The 22,101-nt window shown below is 38.7% G+C and overlaps 1 long non-coding RNA gene across 2 annotated transcripts in view; it reads right to left on the bottom strand.

Annotated features, from left to right (window-relative positions):
• Positions 1-22,101, bottom strand: part of LOC103347702 (uncharacterized) — a 465,165-nt gene that overhangs the window by 204,187 nt on the left and 238,877 nt on the right. The window contains exon 5 of one of the 2 annotated variants that reach the window (XR_011386711.1): positions 3,973-13,140. The exons of the other annotated variant lie outside the window; for it this stretch is intronic. This is a non-coding gene — a long non-coding RNA (uncharacterized lncRNA). Of the gene's footprint in view, positions 1-3,972; positions 13,141-22,101 lie in introns of those variants that run through there. 2 annotated transcript variants of the gene reach the window in all.

Here is a 22,101-nt window from a genome sequence, read left to right as displayed (position 1 = left end):
TCTTTCTCTTCCTTCTGGTTCATTTTAGTTTTTTGAAAGGCAGACTGACAGAGAGGGAGGGAGATCTTCCTTTCAGTGGTTCACTCCCAAGAAGGTACCAATGGCTGGCGGAAGCCAGGAGCCTAGAACTTCATCCTGGTCTCCCACAAGCAAGACAGGACCCAAGAACTTGGGGCATCTCCTACTGCCTTCCCAGGCACTTAGCAGGGAGCTGGATCAGAAGTTGAGCGGTCTGAGCTCAACTAAACTAGCACTCAGATACAGGAGGCATGTCAACTTAACCTACTAAAACACAAAGACAGTCCCACACCTTCTTTTGGAGGAACTCACATTCATCTTTCAAAAAATCAAAATATGTGTCCTCCCGCCTAGGTAGCCTTTTCTAATCTGTCAATGTGAGCTATTTATCCTCCCTAATTCTTTGCATGATTCTTTGTGTTTACTTGTATTGTAACACTTATAATCCTGCTTTGGTCTAGCTAGAACATAAACTTTTCAGACATGAACAGGAATTTTGATCTTACTACCCTTGGAAAAATTAACTAGTGGAATGAATTAATTATTGATGAAAAGAACTGTTACTCAAGGAATTCTGTGCAGTGGATACTTGTGCTGATGATTGCAGTGTTCTTTCTGCTCACTTCAGTGGCCTTGACATCTATAACATAGCCTGTGACAAATATATTTACTGAATGAGTAAATGCAGCACAAATGAATGTACATGATGCAGAAGACAGAGGGATCATCATCTTTCTGTTTCTCAAATATTGCCAAAAGACACAGTAATTTAGATTCAATGTTGAACTGTCAATCCTAAAACCGTTTGAAAACAGTGTTCAGTTAATTAGATTACTGTGTTTCAGTCTATTTAAACCAAACGGGAATTATTAAAAGAGCAACAGGTTGATATTTCTGCCACTTCTGGTCCTTGCTTTCTCTCTCATTGGTTAAGTGCACAGTCCTCAACTGCTAAGTTTAATTAACATTTTGCTCAAGGTCTTGATTTTGAAGTCTCTTGTCTGAGATGGGGTTCCTGGTTTACCTTTTTGTAGCCATGGATAAAGGACTTGTTCAATTTACCTGCAATATTTATACAGTTAAAGTGTGTTTCAGTCTCTGTTTGCTTTGATGATTTAATGTTACCTACCTGAAAATGCATTTATTTGAAGTACTAATTTTATGAAGAGTTCTAATTAACAAAGTACCTTAGGTGTTATGCTTTCAAATACCATTTATTCACACTACTCTCTGTTATAAAACTTAAGACTAATGTGCTAACACCTAGCTAATCCTATTTACTTAAGAAACTTTGATAGTTTACATTTAAATTATTCTTAAGTAGACCATTATTTTGATAAAGTTTTGTAATGTCAAAAGTCAAAAACTTTAAGCTTTGTTTGAAATGAGTCCAATTTTAAGGAATACATTAATAATTAACTTGAAATGAAGAACCAGCATCCCGTCAGCCTCAGAGCAGTGCTCCCAGTGTCCAGCATCCCGTCAGCCTCAGGGCAGTGCTCCCAGCGCCCAGTAAACTGACTCTTATCAAGAGCCCAGAAGATACCTGACCTGCAGTGAAATTGCTACAGAATTATGATTTTTTAAAAATGTTCAGGAGTGGGCATTGTGGCACAGCAGATTAAGCCACCATTTAGGACTCCTGCATCTCATGTCAGAGTGCTTGGAATCTAGACCCAATTCTTCTGTCTCTGATCCAACTTCCTGCTAATACACCTGGGGGTGGCAAGAACTAATGATCCACTTACTTGGGTTCCTACTACCCATGTGGGAGACTTGAATGGAGTTCCTGGCACGTGGCTTCAGCTTGAACCAGGCCTATATGTGGCAGACATTTGTGGAGTGAATCAGCAGAGAGAAGACCTCTCCCTCTTTCTCTTCCCTCTCCCCTCACCATTCTTCACTTTTCCTTCTACCTCTCCCCTCTCTCTTCTCCTCTCTCCGTCGCTCTCTCTGTATTCCTCTCCCTTTCTTAGTCACTGAGAACTTCAAATAAATAAATGTTTTAAAAACAAGAAACCTTCAAACAAGCTTTATTGTAATTAAATATTCCCCAAGATGAGTGAATTATCAAAAACCTCCCTAATAATCATATGATCTATAATAGGAAATGTGCAAACGTTCATTTCATATGAGCCAGATTGCCTCATACATGGGTGCTCTTAAAGGAATTTCTTTCAAATCTACAACTCTCTTTGGTGTATTTTTCTCCAATCACCTTTTCTTCTTCATTGTATATATATCGACTTTCCCACAAAATTACCTTTTGAAGCTCTGAATCTTTGAGTTTAAAGTTTGCCTCATGTACCATCTGTTGACGTTTGATTTATGATTTGTGCATTCAGACCTTCAAGCCATAATAGATAAGACATTCATTTTCCAGGTCTTCTCAGATTGGTCATTGGGTTTAAAATGCCCTTAAAAACTACAGAGAATCGAAAACAAATGAGCTTGCTAGAGATAATGTCTGTTCCGCCTCAGAAGCAAGTTTTAGCATTTAAAAAATGGCCTCTAGCTTGCAAGCTTTAAAATTTTAACAAAGTGTCTGGAATCCAGCTGCATGCTTTACTTGCATCTCTCTCTACACTCTGAATATGTTCCACATGTGAAAACATTTTCTCACTGAAGCACTGAAGAAATACTATGTGTTGAAATACCCACTGTTCTCAGCAAAGATAACAAAACTTCCCAGGTCCTCAAGTTTTTGAGGTTGAGGCTGTTTTCTACCCACCTTAATTCTTCTGGCATTCATGGCTATGAAACTGCTTCCATATATGGTAGTTGATTCCATTTACAAGATAAACAATTAGGGTGGTTTATTGCTAAGACTATCATGACTCAAGATCACATTCATGGACTTGGGGGTAGATATACCACAGCAATTTCAATGGAGTCGGGGTCATCAAATGAAACTGAAAGGATGCTGAGTCAGGAGATGATTCTGTGCACAGAAGTCCTTTTGATTAAAGAAAGGTGAGAAAGAAAATCCAAGATTACCTCTTCAACCTTCTAATTATTTGAGAGAATTGTGCAGAGAATGACCTTCAAGCTTTGACGTTCAATTGAATTCTTATCACTAGTATGTACCTTGGAAACTCTATTGTAAAATTTAAGGAGGAACAAAAAAGAGGGTCTGCATTACTCTGCATAAACTACCCTTTAAATAATTATGTCAAATTTTCATTTTTGTTACAGGAATACTCATCTACCTTGAAAATCTTCTCACTGAAAACACCTAGAAAGACTGGATTTTAAAAAGTTTCATTTTTTATGAGTGCAATGGTATATTTTTGAAGGGCAGAAACAAAGTAAAAGCAATAATCCAGAGAGCTAAACAAAGTTCAAGCTTATCTGGGCACCTTGAAGGTACTGATGATCTCTGGAAACCTGGAAACTCATTTATGATAGCTGCATGAGAGATGGGAGACAGGAAACAAAACCTGGCACTACACTTTGGAGTCAGGGAAGTTAGATTAGAAGACATCTAAATAAGGCCGGCGCCATGGCTCACTAGGCTAATCCTCCGCCTTGCGGCACCGGCACTCCAGGTTCTAGTCCTGGTCGGGGCGCTGGATTCTGTTCCAGTTGCCCCTCTTCCAGGCCAGCTCTCTGCTGTGGCCAGGGAGAGCAGTGGAGAATGGCCCAAGTGCTTGGGCCCTGCACCCCATGGGAGATTAGGATAAGTACCTGGCTCCTGCCCTCGGATCAGCGCGGTGCGCCGGCTGCAGCGCACTGGCCGTGGCGGCCATTGGAGGGTGAACCAACGGCAAAAGGAAGACCTTTCTCTCTGTCTCTCTCTCTCACTGTCCACTCTGCCTGTCAAAAAAAAAAAAAAAAAAAAAAAAGACATCTAAATAAAACCAGAAATGTTTGTGGTACATTTCAGTATCTCGATTCAATCAACAGATGAGAGAGAGAGAGAGAGAGAGAGAGAGAATACTTTTTCTTTTCCTAGCCCACATGGGAAGGTATAACTTAGTGTTTAGCACTTTCTGTACTTCATTAACCAGTGACTTAATTTTTAAACAATCACTGTATGGGAAGTTTTGTAAGGAAGGTGGAAAAAGGGACAAAAAATATGTATCTGCTATAAACAAGATGTATCATTTTTTCTTAGAAGGAAGTCCTGTCCTTGCTGTCTAGAATTTCTCTTCAGAAAAAAAAAATGATCTAGTAAAATATCTATCAGTTTGTAATAACTTTACAATTTAGTGGACCACATCAAAAGTAACATTTTGCTCAACACTCTGCAATCTGAGTGAAGCTCGTCAGTTCATCTGTCTTGGGGTTGGCACCAGCTTGTATAACTTCATGGCTGGGAATGGGTACCATCTGAAGGTTCATTCACTCAAATACCTAGTGGCTGAAGCCAGCTGCTGTATGAGATCCTTACCCGGAGCAAACTGCGACAACACTGACACAAGTTCTCCAAATAGCTTGGGTTCCCAAAAGATCTAACTGTGGCAAAATTACATATCTCAGTGTCTGTTCACTCCCAAACACTGAAAGCTTTCACCCAAAGGCAGCTCCATTTCTTAGAACTGTCCACAGTGAACCTCACAAGACAGCCACCTCTCTCTGAACCACCAAAACTTTGCCTCCAAATTCTGTTCTCTCAAACCTTACCCCCTTTACCTCCAAATCATTTCATTTTAAGAATTTACTGCCTATCTAACATCTATTATCTCTGAACACTGGAGTTTCAAACGATAAACCAGCAGACAATATGGTATGGTTCAAATCACATGGCATTAAAAATTCTCAAGTCTCTGACAGTACGTTTAATACCATTCAAAACTGTTTTGTATCATCGGAGAGTGATTGAGTCCATTCTTTGTGAATACCCTGCCCCATTACTATTGATCCTAACAATCCTACATTACTACAGGTGGAGCAAACTGTCACTCTTTGACACATTTACATATATATGGCAATGGCTTTGGCTTTACTAACAATATATTCTTGCTATCAGGTTGACCTGGTATTTCTGCCTAAGAACCCACTAGCCACTTTCTCAGCCCTTCCATGCTGCACTCTTCACTGAACACAGCAACCAGAGTTTCCTACTGAAAACAAAACAATGCAAATCCCTTGCTCAAGGCACTGCAATAGCTCCCAGGCTACACAAGTAAAAAAAGTGCTTAGGAAGCTTCGTGCCCCCACCATGATCTCTCAATTCCCTTCCCTCCAGAGAGCATAGCTTCTTTACTGTTTCTATAACTAGCCAGGCACACTCTCACCTCAGGGCTTTTGTAATCACTATTCCATCATTTGGAGACTCCCTTCTCAAGATGCCATCACGGTTCACTCCTCCTCCATAACGTTTGGCTTAAACACCACCTTCTCAGAATATGTATTCTGTTTCAATATGTAACTTCACAAGCCCCCTTCTCTTGTTCCCGTTCTTGCTGTAGTGCATATTTTCTTCTATTATATTATAGATTTGATTGATTTTGTATATTTAGCACTGGTTTACCTGCACTAGAATGTAAACTTTATAGAAGCAGGCTTTTTCTCAGTCTTGTTCACTGACATACCTCCAGGGAGTATCAAATAGTCTAGCAAATAGTTGGTGCTCACTAGATACATGTTTAATGAATAAACAAAATGTTGATTAATTTTTCCTCATTTACTATCTTCAAGTTCCCTAAGAAAAGGAGCAAGCCTTATTGATTTTCCAAAATTAATGCCAATAATAAATGCGGGCTTTGGTTAAAAGCAAGTCTCTCTTCATCATGCGGTAATAGATTTGAAAGTTTGTTTTTCCCTCCCCAGTAGCCCTTGCTTCCTCAATGCTATATGAACATACTTTATGTCCTGGACTTACCTAATGGCATCACACTATTTCTGGGCACAGTGTATCCTCTCTAAATGCCTATGCAATTTATGAGTCCAACATAGCTCAGTGGATTTAGGTCATGAAAAATTATTTGGAAATAAATATGCCTAGATGATTTAGTCCCTTAACATCTTGTTCAAATATCTGCTTCATAATAAAGTGACAATACAGAATCATCACAATGAAGTCACAGATGTGCAAACAAATGTGCATGTGGTTCTCTGAATTCTTTTAGTATCAATCCTACAGCAAAGTTTTTCAATCCTGCTGCTCATTGGTTGCTAATTGGCCACAAAAAAAACAAAGTTTTTAAAAAAAAAAAAAAACTTGTACTGATTGACACTAGGGGAAATAAAGAAAGCAGAGGAGCCAGAATTAGTTATTAAAACTCATAGTTTCCAAGGCAAATCCCACCTGCATTTCTGCCTAATAACAGAAGATACTTTTATATTTGGCTGACTACAAAGAATACTGTCATAGGGAACAGTCTTGCTAGTACAGAGTTTTCAAAAGTATTCAGTATCGGAAGTATGCACTGGTGTTACCCACACACAACAGAGCTGGGATTTGCTCTCTAGCATTCACACCTCATTCCACTGTTTTTTCACAGAAATAGATTCAGAGTACACAAGTCTTCACCTGTGCTAACACCCATAAAGGAAATCAAAAGGCAACTGAAAGCAGACAATGAATATGTAAAATTCCTTTGGGCACAATGTCCAAATTTCAACAGAACCACTCCTTTAATGCCTTTAGATCTGCACTGAGGATCCTATCTAGCTCAGATATTCCATGCTTCACTGCATCTTTCAAACCCCTGGGATATTGACATAAATTAATTTATGTAGCTGAATTAAGATGAGGTTTCTGATGTATAAATGGTGACAATGTCAGGGTACAGGAAATATAGAGAAAAGAAGGCTAATCTGATGGGAAAGAGTTTACTCTGCCAGGATTTACTATTTCAAAAATAGCAGTGACTGTTCAAATCTAAGCAACTAGGATTTCTTCAGAGATTGTGAGTTCTTAAACATAAGAAGGGCAGGGTCACAGGAAAATGAAGAAAGGGGAAATCAAGAAGCACATCACAGGGCCAATATTGTGACACAGCAGGAAGACACCGCCTGAGACTCTGGCATCCCATATGGGCACTGCTTCATTCCTAGCTGCTCCACTTCTGATCCAGCTCTCTGATAATGTGCCTGGGGAGCAGTAGAGGATGGCCTAAGTGCTTGGGCCCACGTACCCATGTGGGAGACCTCAAAGAAGCCCCTGGTTCCAGGCTCCTGGCTTTGGTCCAGCCCAGCCCTAGCTGTTGCTGCAATTTGGAGAGTAAACCAGTGAACAGATGATCTCTAGATCTCTCTCTCTCTCTCTCTCTCTCTTTTCTCCCCTTCATTTCCTCTCTGTAACTATGCCAATGTGCAACATGGCTAATGAAAGAAATGCTAGCTTTGAAGTCAAGAAACCTATATAATGCAATCAACTAGCTTGTGCAAGTGTCTTGATTTCTGTGAGAGCTATTCTCCTTAACCATAAAATTAAACAATCTGGTTCTAAAAAGTTGAGTGGATTTCTAAGACAAAGATAACTGTTTCTAAGACAAAGATAATTTGAATTCTGCCATGACTACACACTTCATTTGTATATGCATGTGTGTATATGTGTGTGTACATATGATTTAAATCAAAAGGCTTCTCTATGTCTCCATATATTCATCTGCAAGTGAGGGGAAAGTATATCTAGCTGAACGTCTGCCTATTTGTTGAAATAAAAAAAGTAAGAACATCTGTCATTCATTACATTACTAATATTTGCTGTAGAATAATAAATCAACCCTAAATCTAATCTCAGGGAAGGGGTCAAAAGGAAGTTAAACAGGATTAAATAGAGATAGAATTCTAAAAATTTTTTTTAAGATTTATGTATTTATTTTAAAGGCAGAGTTACACAGAGAGAGAGGAGAGGGAGAGAGAGGTCTTCCATCCGATGGTTCACTCCCCAAACGGCCACCACGGCCAGAGCTGCACCGATACGAAGCCAGGAGCCAGGAGCTTCTTCCGGGTCTCCCACGTGGGCACAGGGACCCAAGCACTTGGGCCATCTTCTACTGCTTTCCCAGGCCATAGCAGAGAGCTGGATTGGAAGTGGAACAGCCGGGTCTGGAACCGGCGCCATATGGGATACCAGCACTGCAGGCCAGGGTGTTAACCTGCTGCGCCACAGCACCAGCCTCAAATTATTTTTTTTCTTTTATCATCATTTTGTGTGATGCTATCAATCATTCCAATTATATGCATGATGACAGGTGACTTTACATACATAAAACGCCTTTCTTTCTGGAGGTTGGTTTACTGAAAGTTCCAGTCCACAAGAAATCATTCACCAGGGCCAGTTTCACAAAGGAATGGGGAAAAACAAACAAGAGCAAATGACTGGCCTGCTCCAGGGGAGCCAAGAATATAAATTTCCAGGCACAAGCTGAGTGGTACTCTTGATTTCAATCTGAGCCAGTCTTCAGGTCCAAGAGATCTGCCCTGAGGATACACAGCAGGGCATGGTTCCAATTGGCAGAAGGTTTTACTGTAAGTAGAAGTCCAGCCTCTGGTTAGAAGTACCACTAAATGGCTTGAAAAGAAGTGGCCAACGTGGAAGCTATTCCTAGGGCCCCAAAGCAAGCCCAAGGATTTAGGATCCCTTACTAAGAACCAGGCCCAGGCCCAGAGTATGACTGGATTGGAACTGGTTGTCAGAATCTCAAGAATAAGTCTAGCTTTCAGGATGGGTTATTCCATTGAAAGGGCACCCACTCAGAAAGGAGCTGCACGCATTGCATCAACCCAGACTCTCACTGCCTTAAGTATTAGACAATTCTAAACCTGCAGGTGGGAGAGTTTTAGGGCCCACAGCTGTGGGAAAATGGTGCTGGCTCTAATTGATAACATCTGCAGATGGATCCAGGCAGTTACTCTGCCACCAGTTGTAACACATCCACAACATTCAGCAACTGTAAATATTACCCATGTCCCAGAACACAATCTAACTATAGTAAAAGCAAATATGTCAGTGAGTAGGGAATTCACTCACTGTGTCTGCAGAGGAGGGCAAAGCAGAAAGCAAGTTTGAGATACTTTCTAAATACATTTGTTTGTGTAAATAAGTACCAAGTATAACTCACACCAGTTCCTCTTAAGTGCATCTCCTCTGGTATATTTTTCACAAAACTGAGTACGAAAAAGACATTTAGATTCCAAATCCAAACCATAGGCATGTGGAAGAGCCTAAAGGCAGTATTTGGTTTTTCAGGTTCAAATGGAAGAGCAAGTACAGATGGAGTGATTACCTGTGCCAACCAGAAAGCAATAAACAATATGGTATCCAACAAGGCAGGAGTGTACACTAACCCCATTTTTAAGAATTCCATATACATGAGGAGAAAGTACTTTAACAGATTTGGGAATCTGAACTTTATTAACAATAGTCCCCTGGTAACGAGAGCGAGTGATTTATTTCTAAATGAGATTAAATATTTCACAAGCACAGTTGGAAGAACCTAGTGGTTTAAGCAAGCAGCTTTAACAATACAAACAAATTAAATGTTTGGCTAGAAAATAATTTTACAAACTTTATTTAGGACCAATGCCAGCTTTGGTAGTTTAAAACATAGTGTGTTTCATTATGGGGTTCAGGAAGTAACATAAAATATTTTCCACCAAATTTGCCTCCAGGTAGTTGTAGTGGAATTCAGTCAGCAATTTCAGTATAATTTGAAAAGAGCAGGCAGTCCCTTTAGCAATTAAAGCCACATCTCAAAAGATAAATAAAATGGAGTTTACCCAGCTCTAAAAGGAATCAATCCTGTGTGGTGCTGAGAGTAGAAAAAGTTAAGTATTAAAGGCATAAAGAAGTTAAGATTTGGTGAGGGTGGAGAGTAGGAAAGTGTGTGGAAGGGATGGCAAAAGTACAACAAGGAAGCACCCAAATGAATGGAAAGCAGAAGGAGTGGCTGCACTCAGATGGAATTGGAACAAATTACAAAATCATGACATTACTAGTCATTGGTGTAGAGATGAATCAAAGTAATTTGCTATCAAGGGCTTTGGACATGTTCAGATCCATTTCTCATCACTGTAACAGAGAGAAGTTCATGCACCACCATTACCAAGTTTTTCCAAGATCTTCAAAGGAAGTACTCTCCTATTCCCCTGATGCCCCACCCACTCACCTCTTAACAGAGTGTGAACATAAGGAAGAGAAATGAAATAAATAGAATATGGATGCAAAAACCAGAGAATTTGGTATAAAACTAACTCTGTAAAATCCCAGTTATGTGACTTTAGGCAGTTCTGAGTTTCCAAACATGCAGGAATTTTCAAAAGAAGACAAGTTCTACTTCATGAGAATGTTTTCAGGATTCAATGAGGCAGAGATGGACTTAGAGGCATAGAGAATACTCACATGGATTATTGACAGTTCTTGAAGATTTGTTACATGCAATTCAAAATCCTAAGAATTTTTATGTATTATTTCACTTGATCAGTAAAACTGTCCTGAAGTTTAATATGTTATCCAATTTCATGGATAAAGAAATTGCAGCTTATTTCCCAGAGTCTACTTTCTTGTTCCAAATGATGGCATCCATATCAGATAAACATAGAAAAAATAATCTGTTCAGGCATGGAGTCATTGATTGTGTAGATAATCTCTTTAATTGTCTATAAAGGATCTAAAAATCATCAAGAATTTTAAAAATAGGGGCTAATGCTCTGAGTCTTTTGTGAATGCTGCACCAATTTCCAACTTGACATTGTGTATTATTTGCTTGTTTGCTAATTTGTTTGATTCTCCTATATGCATTTGATCAACTTTGCTCTTTCTCTGATACCACTAATCTTACTAATCATTCCCCTCAGTCTGAGAATGGAATAGAAGTAGAATCTGTTTTTTTTTTTTTTTTCTCTCCCTGTGGAATAGCTTCATACTTTCCTTTAAAAGATCCAGAAAATGCAGGAATATAAAGACCTAACTGTTAGATCCTCAATGTAGAGACAGTACAGATCAAACCAAACACAAATCAACCATCATTAACCTCTGTGAGGTAACGGAATCTTATTTTTAGAGATCTGGAGTTGTCAAATTCTGTTGGAATTGTTAAGAAGGAATGTCCAATTTTAAGACATGCATCTCTTGGTGTCTTCCTTATGGGACACTCATCATAAACAGTAAAGAATACAGAGTTGGATACACTGACAACGTGCTGGAGGAAAACCAGCTGGCTGCCCCGACAGGCACTAAGCAAGCCACAGTAATTTCGGGGAATCAATGTGCTTCATGACTTAGCTGTGACCTGTCCACAGTTATTCCAATCTCAGTTTATTTCTATCCTGTTTTCTGCCTGAAGGATATTCTCTAGCCAGTTATTAAAACAGAGCCACCATACAGTGATGTGAGGCATCTTCATTTATTACTCCAAGGAAACCAACATTGCCCAGCCTCACTAGAGTTACCTGAGTTTCCTGCTATTTTCATGTCCTTGGGCAGAGCATGACAATGGGAGACAGTGGTCTAAATTCCACATTCATTCAAACACTTGTGCTCTTGTTGTTTTGTGTCTGTGTATGTGTGTGTTTTAGGGATTTGCAGAATGTGGTCCCTGAGCACAAATCTGAGGAATGTCTGCTAAACAACAACAAAAACAGAAGAAAACTCAATGAGGTATGTACACTAACGTCACTGAGGTACATAGACAAACACCATGCATAGCACCTCGGAGATTTCTAGAAATGCAGAAACTACCAAATCAGCCCAGGGCAGATGTTCAAAACCAGAATCTGTAAGTTACAAGGATCTGCAAATGAATTAAAGTTCAGAAGTGCTTTACTTAGGGCTCAGCGTTTAAGTCAGTTGAGAAATGCTACCAAGTTAAAATGAGTCAAAAAGAGTAGCCTGAACTGAGAAATGATGCCAACACTTTCACTACCATGTGATCCAATTACTGGTTAGTGGGAAATGCAAAGAATATCCTCAATCCCATTCAACTTTATATAGTATCGCGGCCTTGAGTAGAAGGACCTCCTCAATGCCCTGAGCAGGGATACATCACCAAGGCCAACCCTTGCTGCCTTTTCTTACAACTACCTTGGCCTGTGAAAATAGAGTGGTATACTATATGTGTTGCAACTGAAAATAAGCTTTATCCCTAATAAAATGACTATACATGTTGCCTCAAGAAAACAGCCTTATTCCTAATAAGTGACTTTTGGACAAATCTCTCTATGCTGACTCCCTTTTTAGGTAATTTGTTCATCTCACTAGTATTTTATGTGGGGGTTACTAGACTAACATGAGTTGTAGAGCAATATGCAAGAGCAGGCATGTTTGGTTTATGGAAACTATAGCTGAATAGTCAGTTGGGGGTGAGAAACAAACACATGGTTATCCAGGCTAGAATTTAGTAGAACAAAACTGTGCAAGATGGAAGTGAGTGATCCCATGACATGCTCTGTATTCATTGCATGCATTTAAAACTTTCCCTTTTTCTGTTCTTTGTTCCAGGAGTCTGACCCCCTGTAACTTATATTTTCTAGGTTTGTCTACTGGCATCCAAATAAATTTGACAATAAGAATCACTGAAGGGAGACTGTATGGGGCAGAGGAGGAGGAAAATCAGAATTTTTTGCATGCCTCTATACTGAGAATCATCTCTAGCAATGACTGGATCTGTGTGTGGCTCAGGTTCATTTGAGTTCCTCCCATCATATTTCTATCTCTTGCAGGGGACTTCTCCCACCACAGTTTTACCTGTGCCTTAGCCAAGTTCCTGCTATGGCAATCCCAACTCTTCATATCCCTTCTCTTAAGCTGCCCTTATACCACCTTGGTTCATTGCTCCTGCACTATAGAGATTGGACAGAGGGGTCCTATTATTACCCCTTCAGCTCGTCCTAAACCTTTTAAACTCATTCCTCACATTAAATTCCTTCATTCAAACAATTAGAGTGGAATCCATCTATCTTGCCTCACCTTGACTAATACACTGACCTTATATACTATAAACTTAAACATCTAGGGCCTCTCTTTGGGAAATCTGGTCCAGTGGGAAATGTCATTGAAATTAACCTTTGTAATTGTAATTGAAATTATAATGAGGGTCACAGAATTTTATTGCAAGAAAGAACTTTAGTCTTCATCTTACGCCTGTCATTTCACAGGTGAGGAACTGTTCCGCAGATACAGTGGTGTGTCCAGTCTCACAGCTATTAGATGGTAATCATAGACTGGCTCTGTTGGTACAGAAGGCACTTCTGTTATTTTCTGTTTCTTCTGTGGTATATTTACTGCTCTCATGAAACTAAAGACATAGTTGATCCCAAACACTTTATATAAATGAATATTTCACAGATAAATTTACCTTAGAGGAAATCAATGAGAAAGTTTAGGATTATATATAGTTTTTGCAGATTCGTAAAAACTTTTCAAAGAGAGTTGAAGTTAACCAGGAGGATCTAAACTACTAACATGGAAGATATATATTTTTTCATAATAACTAATTTAAAAGAGATTAATTTGAGAGCTACTACATGAAAAATTTACATGAAAGCGGAAATAAGAGTAACAAGACCATGAGATAATCTTGGGGAATGGTGTCAGGGAGAGAAAAACGTCCGAGTTGGGTAAACACGGCAGAAAAGAATTTAGCAAGGCAACAGGGGAGTAAGAAAATAATGCAAGAAAGGTCACCGAATAAATACTAAAAAACTAAAGGAAAACAATTGTTAAAGTTCATGTATAAGGCACAGTGCTGTAAATGGCGCATAAAATCATCAAAGATCAATACAGAAGAGAACAAAGGGATAACTTTCCTTAAGTTCATCCACAGCAGTTCTGGACAGGTAGTATAATGCTAGAGTTAAGACCAAAACAATCCAGAATTAAATTATTTGGGCTCAAATATAAGCTCTGCTTGTCTTGTATGTTTGTTAGGATGTCCTAGAAGGCAATAAAAAATAAACCCCAAGATATATTGTGTTTCATACCCAGAATAAATTTATTTCTCACATAAGTAATTATCCAAATTGAGTTTTCCCAGTAAGTGATGGTCCAAGAGTGGACTATGGTGCGCAGCTAACCACAGTGTTACCTAGGGTTGGTTAATTAACTTACGTGGGCTGCTAGGAATTCTCTCTTCTATAATATTGAGATAATAATAGTTTTCCTGCTTGTAAAATATTAAAATCAATAGTAAGTATTGAATACCTCATTATTAGTAGTGGCAGCAGTAATGGTGTAACTATTAGTCCAGATTCTGTCTAACACATCAGTGTGCTTCAGAATCACCTGGAGAGTCTATTAAATCCATCTCTGTCCCACCTGGAGGGCTCCTGCCTAAGTGAATCTGAGGACTGGGAATTTGTAGTTCTAAAGAGTCACAAGCGATGTTGATGATTTTGGTCTGGGAAACACACTTCAAGAACTACTACCTCAAGACAAGAAACTGAAAAATATTAACCATGTAAAGGCTGAAAAATACCCAAATGGCCACCATGCCCAAAATAACATCCTTGTCCTCTTTTACCCTGTTTGATAGTCACTCATTAGATCTGTCCCTACAGCATGGGTTCCTTGTTTTTGTTCCGTTTCCTCTTTGTAATGGAATCAGCAAACATTGTCCCATTTCTTTTATTTCCTCTTTGGGACCTTCAAGTTCTCCAAGGGAAAAGCAATCTGCCTCTTGATAACTTAGCCACATACTAAACAATGTTTACTTATTAATAATGGGCTGAAAATCACAAGATAAACACTTTCAAAAATTTGTGAGCACATTATCCATTTTGTAAGTGTTGTTTTAATATGCTGTCTCCCATTGCTTAGTATATGCTTATGTTTGGCCACCTCCTGAACTCCCACTTTACTGCACCTTCAGAATGCAGACTAAGCCTTGATATTTGTTATGAAAATAAGCTATAATAAGAATATTGCAGTGGATTTCACACAAGGGACTTTGTATCTCTACCCCCAGTGCTTACAAGACAAAGTCTAAATTAGTTAAGCCTCAGGTGGCAAAATAGTACACAGTTTGAATTTAACCAGTGGATGGCATTTTGCCTGCTTTCTATTTGAAAAGGTTTTGAATTCAAATGGTTAGCAGTGCATAGGCATGCCTGTTCCACTTGTACTATATTTACCACTCTATTGTATTATAACCTTCTCACAGCTACTGGCCTGCCCCCTAAATATGCTGGAATCTGTAACTCTTGCTTTGGTGACTCTTATCATCTATATTCATCATCCCCTTATCTCCCTTACCTCCCACTTTCCATAAGGCTTTCTTTTCATTAGCTAACTTATTTTTTTAACTAGCAAATATAAAATATGCTGTAGAAATGTTAAGCTTGAGCTTATAACACAGGCTCAGCTGACACCAACTGCCTCCATTTTCATCTATAAAATGGAAATAATCACAAAAGCTGCCTTATCTTCCTTACAAGATGCTAGTCCAACCAGATATGGCACCTCCATCTAGCTAAAAATATATAGTAACTGTTAATGAAATAACTTTTAAAAATCAGAAAGACAACTGACCTCAAAAAGAGAAAAAGGTAATTTTCATAGGTAAAGTTAAAAAAAAAGTGAGAAGCAAGAAAAAAAAAGTCCCCATCACCAACTGGGATACCATAATCAGACACATACCTTAGGGACTACAGTTCTGTTTTGGCAGATAGGAGTTATAGCCATTAGGCTAAAAATAAAGAAAGAATTCCAACTCTGTGATCTAGAACAAACTACAAAATCTGTATCTACAGACTCAGAGTATTCTTACAAATGAGCCAGTGGATCTGGATTGTGAATAGAACTGAGGTTTTGAGCCTGTGGCAAATATGGGCAAAGTAAACAATGTTAGACTACAAAAATTATGAAGAAATTCTGGGCCAAAAAAATTATTTAAAAACTGGTCTAACAACCCAATTATAACGAAAATACTCTAAAGCACTTTATTGTAGTGACTCCATGACTCGTGATACACATGGGATTCCCATGGAAGACTAATCTGCTAGGTTCTGCTAACATCACTGAACAACAACAAAACAATAATGGAGTAGCTGTTGCCTATCTCTGGTTGTGTGGATTAAAAATGGGAAACTGCTTTCACACACTGTTCTTTGTTTCATAATTGGATTCATCAATCTCGTATCTACCCATATTGCACTGAGCTCGCCAGTGGTGACTGCCAGAAAGGCCTCAGATCCACTTTGGTGGTTGTTGTTGCAGAAAACTGAACTGTTTTAGAATATCTAATCATGTCATAAACAGTATCAAGTGTTTGCCAGTGTGGTGGTCCAATGTTTATGGCCTTGCTGTGTATTCGTGTCCTTCACAGTGACTTCTGCCTATGGCTTGTAAGTAGGCATTTTATTTGCACTGCTCTGCACCTTTTCTGGGGAGGGGAGACATCATGTGGTTTATTGCCACTTTTTTATTTACTTCTCAGGTTTCCACTACAAAGTCTAATAATAGAAAGAACACTTTGTATACAAATAAATAAAAAGTAAAGATAACTAGCAAAAAAGAAACAGACATAAGGAAACACAATACCATTAATAACAGCAAGGAAATGCAATATATTAGAGACTGCTCATATGACAAAAATAAGAAAAATGAGCAATTTTCTATGATCATAAAATAAAATTTAATTTAAAAAAAGAGGAAAGGAGAACTCAAAAAACATTATGGAAGAAACAAACTGATCAAATGAAAAATAATTATACAGATATTCCAATGTAAACAAAATCTAATCTTTGAATTTTTAAAAATACCCAGATGTTTAAATGGAAACTAGAGACAATTGGAAACAATATTAATAAATGCATGAATATGTGGAGAAACCATTCAGATTGTAGCATAGACAAATGAGAATTTGAAAAATATGCAAAGAAAGTTAAATGACATGGAAGATTAAACCAAAAAAGCAAAGTACTAATTATAATTAAATCAGAAGAGATGAGTCAGCCTCACATGAATGTGCCATATTTTCCAACCAGATAATCAGTAAATATTTGAAGAGCACTGTCCATGAGAGATAAAGAAGAAAAAGCAATAGCCTTCAACTTTTAAAGTATTAAAATGATAGTCATAATAGCAATGATTATATTACAATTGTAACTGAGAGGCTAGCATCAAGAATACTTCTGAAAAAATAGTAAAAGTGGTAAGGAATTTTAGATATTATTCAAAATTTTATATTATTCTCTTTGTGCTTAATTCTTTCTCACCCATCCCATTGCATTTGTCTTCTACCCCTGTAGCCTAGCAAGTCATGGTGCCTACCCTTTTTTTTTTTCATCTTATGCCATTTTTTCTTTGTTTCTAAACCATTGTTTGTAGTTGTGTCCATCTACATCAGAACCACCTGAGATAATTATTAAAATGTTCTCCCCAGTATAACGAATCTGTTTCATCCATGAAATTTACTTTTTAACAACCTACCTGAGTAATTTCTAAGCACAATAGCTTTGAAAAATGATTATTTATTATGGTTCTCATCATTTCCTTCTTAAAAATAAGTCTTTCCAACTCTACCTATTCTAACTTATTCCAGCCACCTGGAGATTGTAAATTCTTGGGTGAACAGATCAACCCCATTTCCTCCACATTGCATTGATATGCAAATAATAAAATTCTAACAACTTATTTAATGTTCTCAGAATGTGAGCTATCCACCCAATTCTGTAAAATTATAATTCTGTTAAATTGCTCTTTCCTATGTGAGTTTCAAGAGAAGTATCTTAGAAGACACATTATATGCAGCTGGTGAGGGCACTGTTCTTACTCTGACTAATCTCTCCAAATACATAGGTATAGGGTATTATTTATAATGAAGAAAAAATAGCATAATCGGTAGTCTGGATGGTAATGGATTTTTAAAAATACACCATCTCTTAAAGTCAATTTGTACCAGAGACCCATAGAGCCAATTGATTAGGTTTCTTCCATTAGCTTTCCCATCCTGAGATGCATTTCATCAAGCTCATAAGCCAGAACAAAATAGACTGTGGTCTTTATTAATCAGAGAGATAAAAATATAGACACACAGCATGGGCAGAAGCCCTGCAGTGCCTAAAGAGTCTATGACACTGCAATTCTTCTCCCTAGATATTCTACCAGCCTCTATCACCAAAAGCTCTCATTCTTTCTGCCTGACCTCCTAGACCTTACTAGTATAACTGCCCATGCAGTTTCTAATCCTGTATTTGTCTCTATAGGTTTCAGGAGACTAGATTATCTATAAAGCTGTAATAATAGTAATTACAGGTACATTCTAGAGGAAAGGCAAACAACAACAGCAAACACTGCCCACACAATATTTTCCCTACAGTCAAACCATATGGCCTCCTTTCCCTACACTGTCAACAAAATTATTTCTATAAATAAAAAAATCAGTTTAACACGGTTATGTTCCAAGACATTGAAACTAAAACTATAGCAGGCACAGGAGCCTAGGGAAAACAAACAGATTCAGCACTCTGAACTCTGCTTAAATTTAGCAAAAGTTCCTGATTTTGTTTTGTTGTTTTTTTCTTTTCCCACAAAACAGGGATGGTTGCAGTGTAATGGGAGTTATGTGCTCATTGTAAAGCATTATAGTGGGTTGTGATGAAAGAGCTGTCTGCTACCCACAAGGAATTTATCATTTAATAGTTTCTACAGTATGAGGTATCATGATTATATAGAGTATGACTTAGTCTGCTAAAGCTGCCTTAAAAAACTGACTGAGTGATTTAAACAGCAGAAATTTATTTTTTTACATTTCTGAAGGCTAGATGACTGAGATCAAGATGGCAATGTGGTTGGGTTCTGGTGAGGATTTTCTTCCTGACTTGTTGGTATGTTCTCACGTGGTGGGGGGACACAGCAAAAGCAAGTGCTCTGATATCTCTTTATAAATGGGTACTAATTCTATGTACTCTAAACCTAATTGTTACCAAAAGATCTCATCTCCAAATCCTACCACATTGTGTATTATTATTTCAGCATATGCATTTTGGGGAGACAGAAACACTCAGTCCATAACAGAACACGAGGGTGACCCATTTTCCATTTCATCTTAACCCTTAAGACAGGTGTTAGAAGATGCCCTGAAAGCAAACTAAAATGTCTGAGAACTTTCATTAAATTACATTCTCTTTTGTAGTCTAGTGTAACTCTTCCAGACTCAAGAGTATGTACCATTTGTGTCTCTAATAGAAAAAGACTAATGAGATATTCCTTCACTATGAACTCAGAGTATACAAAAATAAGGCATGTATCATACTAGACACATACTAGTTAGAACAATGACTTCAACTACACTACAGAAAAAGCATAGACATTTAAAATCAGTTCTTCAGTCCTCAATGCATGTAATCCAAAAGCAGTGTTGGGAACATGAGGCCAGAAACCAGAGTTTTTTCACATTTCACTAAAAAAGCTTTATATGAAAGGCATAATAGGTTGAATTGTTCCCCTACCAATTCCCCACCAAACAAAAAGTAATAGAGAAAAAAAGGGGGGAGAGGGGTATGTTGAAATCTTTAACCCCAGTACCTAAGAATATAACCTTATTTGAAAACAGCCTCTTTGCAAACATTATTAGTTAAGATGAGGCTATATTGGAGTATAGGCAGCCCCAAATCTTATATTACTGGTGTCTTCTAAAATATTGCCACGTGAAGACAGACAGAAAGAGACCACCACATGAAGACCAGTAACCATTTAAAAATCAAAGAATGTCAAAGTTTGCTGGTAAACAACCAGACACTACGAAGAGGCAAGGGAGGATTTTCTTACAGATTTTGGAGACAGTGAGGTACTGTAAACATCTTGATTGTACACTTCTATACTCCAGGACAATGAGACAACAAAGTTCTGTTGTTTCAAGCTATCTACCTTATGGTAGTTCCTTTCACTAGCCCTAGAAAAACAAAGTAAGTTGTGCTAGTACTGAATGTGTATCTCCCCACCCCAAAGTTCATGTGTGGGGTTTGGTGTAGTGATTAGAACTCTGGTTAGGCTGCTCATGTCCCACATCAGAGTACTTAGTTACTCTGACTCTTGATTTCAACCTCCTGTTAATGAAGACTCTGAAAGCAGTAGGAATGACCCAATTAGTTGATTTCCTGCAGCCCACATTGGCTCCTAGGTCACTTTACAAACTTGAGTGAATGGGTGGATAGGAGCATTCTCATTTTCTCTCTCTCTCTCTTTCAATTAATTAATTGATTAATTAGTTTTTAAGTTCCTGTGTTAGAAACGTAATCCCCAGTGTGGTAGTGTTTGGAATGTGGAGATCAATAAGAGGTATTTAGAACATGAGGACTCTGCCCTCATGAGTGGATTAGTGCATTGTCCCAGGAGTTAGCCCCTGATCAAAGGGTCCCCTTCATCTTTTTTGCCTGTTCTTACATGCTGTTGCACAATGCTTCATTCTCCGCCATGGGATGACACAGCAAGAAGCCTTCACCAGATGCTGGCACGTGCTGTTGAAATTCTCAGCCTCCAGAACTTGAGACATATAAACTTCTATTCTTTTTTTTAATTATTTAATTAATTGATTTTTTTAAGGAATACAAATCTCACATGTACAACTTTAGAAATAGAGTTATTCTTCTCAACATACACCATACCCACCCTTCCACCCACATTCCCACCCCTCCTTCCTCCTTCCTTTCCCCTTCCCAGTCCCATTCTCCATTAAGATTCATTTAATTATCCAGGGGCTAGCACTGTGGCTAAGCGGGTAAAGCTGCCACCCACAGTGCCAGCATCCCTTATGGGTGCCCATTCTAGTCCTGGCTACTCCACTTCTGATTCAGCTCTATGCTATGGCCTGGGAAAGCAATAGAAGATGGCTCAAGTCCTTGGGCCCTGCACCTGTGTGAGAGACCCGGAGGAAGCTTCTGGCTCGTGGCTTCAGATAGGCACAGCTCTGGCCATTGCGGCCATCTGGGGAGTGAACCATCACCATTGGATGGAAGACCCCGCCCCCGCCTCTCCTCTCTCTGTGTAACTCTGACTTTCAAATAAATAAATAAATCTTAAAAAAAAATTATCCAGTCTGAGGTATTCCGTTACAACAGCAGAAAATGTATTAGACAATGTCCTAGGGGCTAAAAAAAAGTTTCCCTGCCTTATTTCGGATGAATAAATACAAGAGAGTAAAAAATAACTCCATTTTTACTCTTTAAAATGTCTTGGGTTAAAAACAGAAACTAAAGGAAAAAGGATAAGGCCCAACACTCTCCCAGTGGATTCTGGATTTTTTGGCCTCTTTGGGATGTCAGGTCAATTCTCAGCCCAGGACGTTTGCTCGCTAGCACATAACCCTTCAACTTCACATCTGTGAGTCTCAGAAACAGACACTGCTGGGTGACATTGCTCATGTCTGTCTCTGGTCTGATGGTCCAAATTTTCTGAAGCATTGCTTCAGCTAGTGCTCCTGGTGACTATGCAAGATGGCGGGGATACAAGGTTACCATTGATGTAGCTACACATAGCATCCTGTTTACTGACCAGACAACTATTGTATCCTGTATTACCCACTCCCAGCCTGAACATGTATAATACCTCCCTCTACCACTAGATATTTCCTCCTGCCAAAAGAGTGGCCTGGGAATCAGTTAAAGGGGCCTCTTTCCTCAACTCATATGCATGTTATTCTCCTTTTTTTCTATTCTCATTAACTCTTCAGACCTCTTCCCTGAGACCTCAGGCTGTCCTTGGGCTTGCTGCCTTCCCTCACTGGCTTGGCATCTCCTTCCAGTTCCCTGACCCCTGCCTGCTCTTCACTGTAGATGCCAAACTGCTCTGCTGGAGTTTCCTGTTCAGCTTGCCTCCCACTGCTGACTCCTTGTCCCCTGCTACCTACCTAACCTCTCACACACATGCTTCACGTGCTTCTTGGCACTCGCCTCCTTGCTCCTTATGTTGCATTCTGCAGCTCCTTTTTTTCATGCATTTATACCAACACCAACTAAGTGCTTCAATGTCCTTACCACACACACGGAAAATTATAAGTTGAGGTAATGGGTATGGTAAGTTTCTTGACAGAATCTTCTATGGTGTGCATAAGGTTTCCCCATGAATACACATGATTTGACAATTAAAAATAAAAGAAAAAATGCTCTCATAAGATGATGCTGTTTATCTCTTCAAAAGCAGAATAGCTGGCGGCTGGCTACAATGTGCCACCAACGTTCACTCAATTGCCG

The sequence above is a fragment of the Oryctolagus cuniculus genome, chromosome 2 (genome assembly GCF_964237555.1).
Source record: "Oryctolagus cuniculus chromosome 2, mOryCun1.1, whole genome shotgun sequence".
NCBI lineage: Eukaryota > Metazoa > Chordata > Mammalia > Lagomorpha > Leporidae > Oryctolagus > Oryctolagus cuniculus.
Note: the sequence above shows the minus strand (reverse complement) of the source record. Positions and strands in the feature narration are given on the sequence as shown.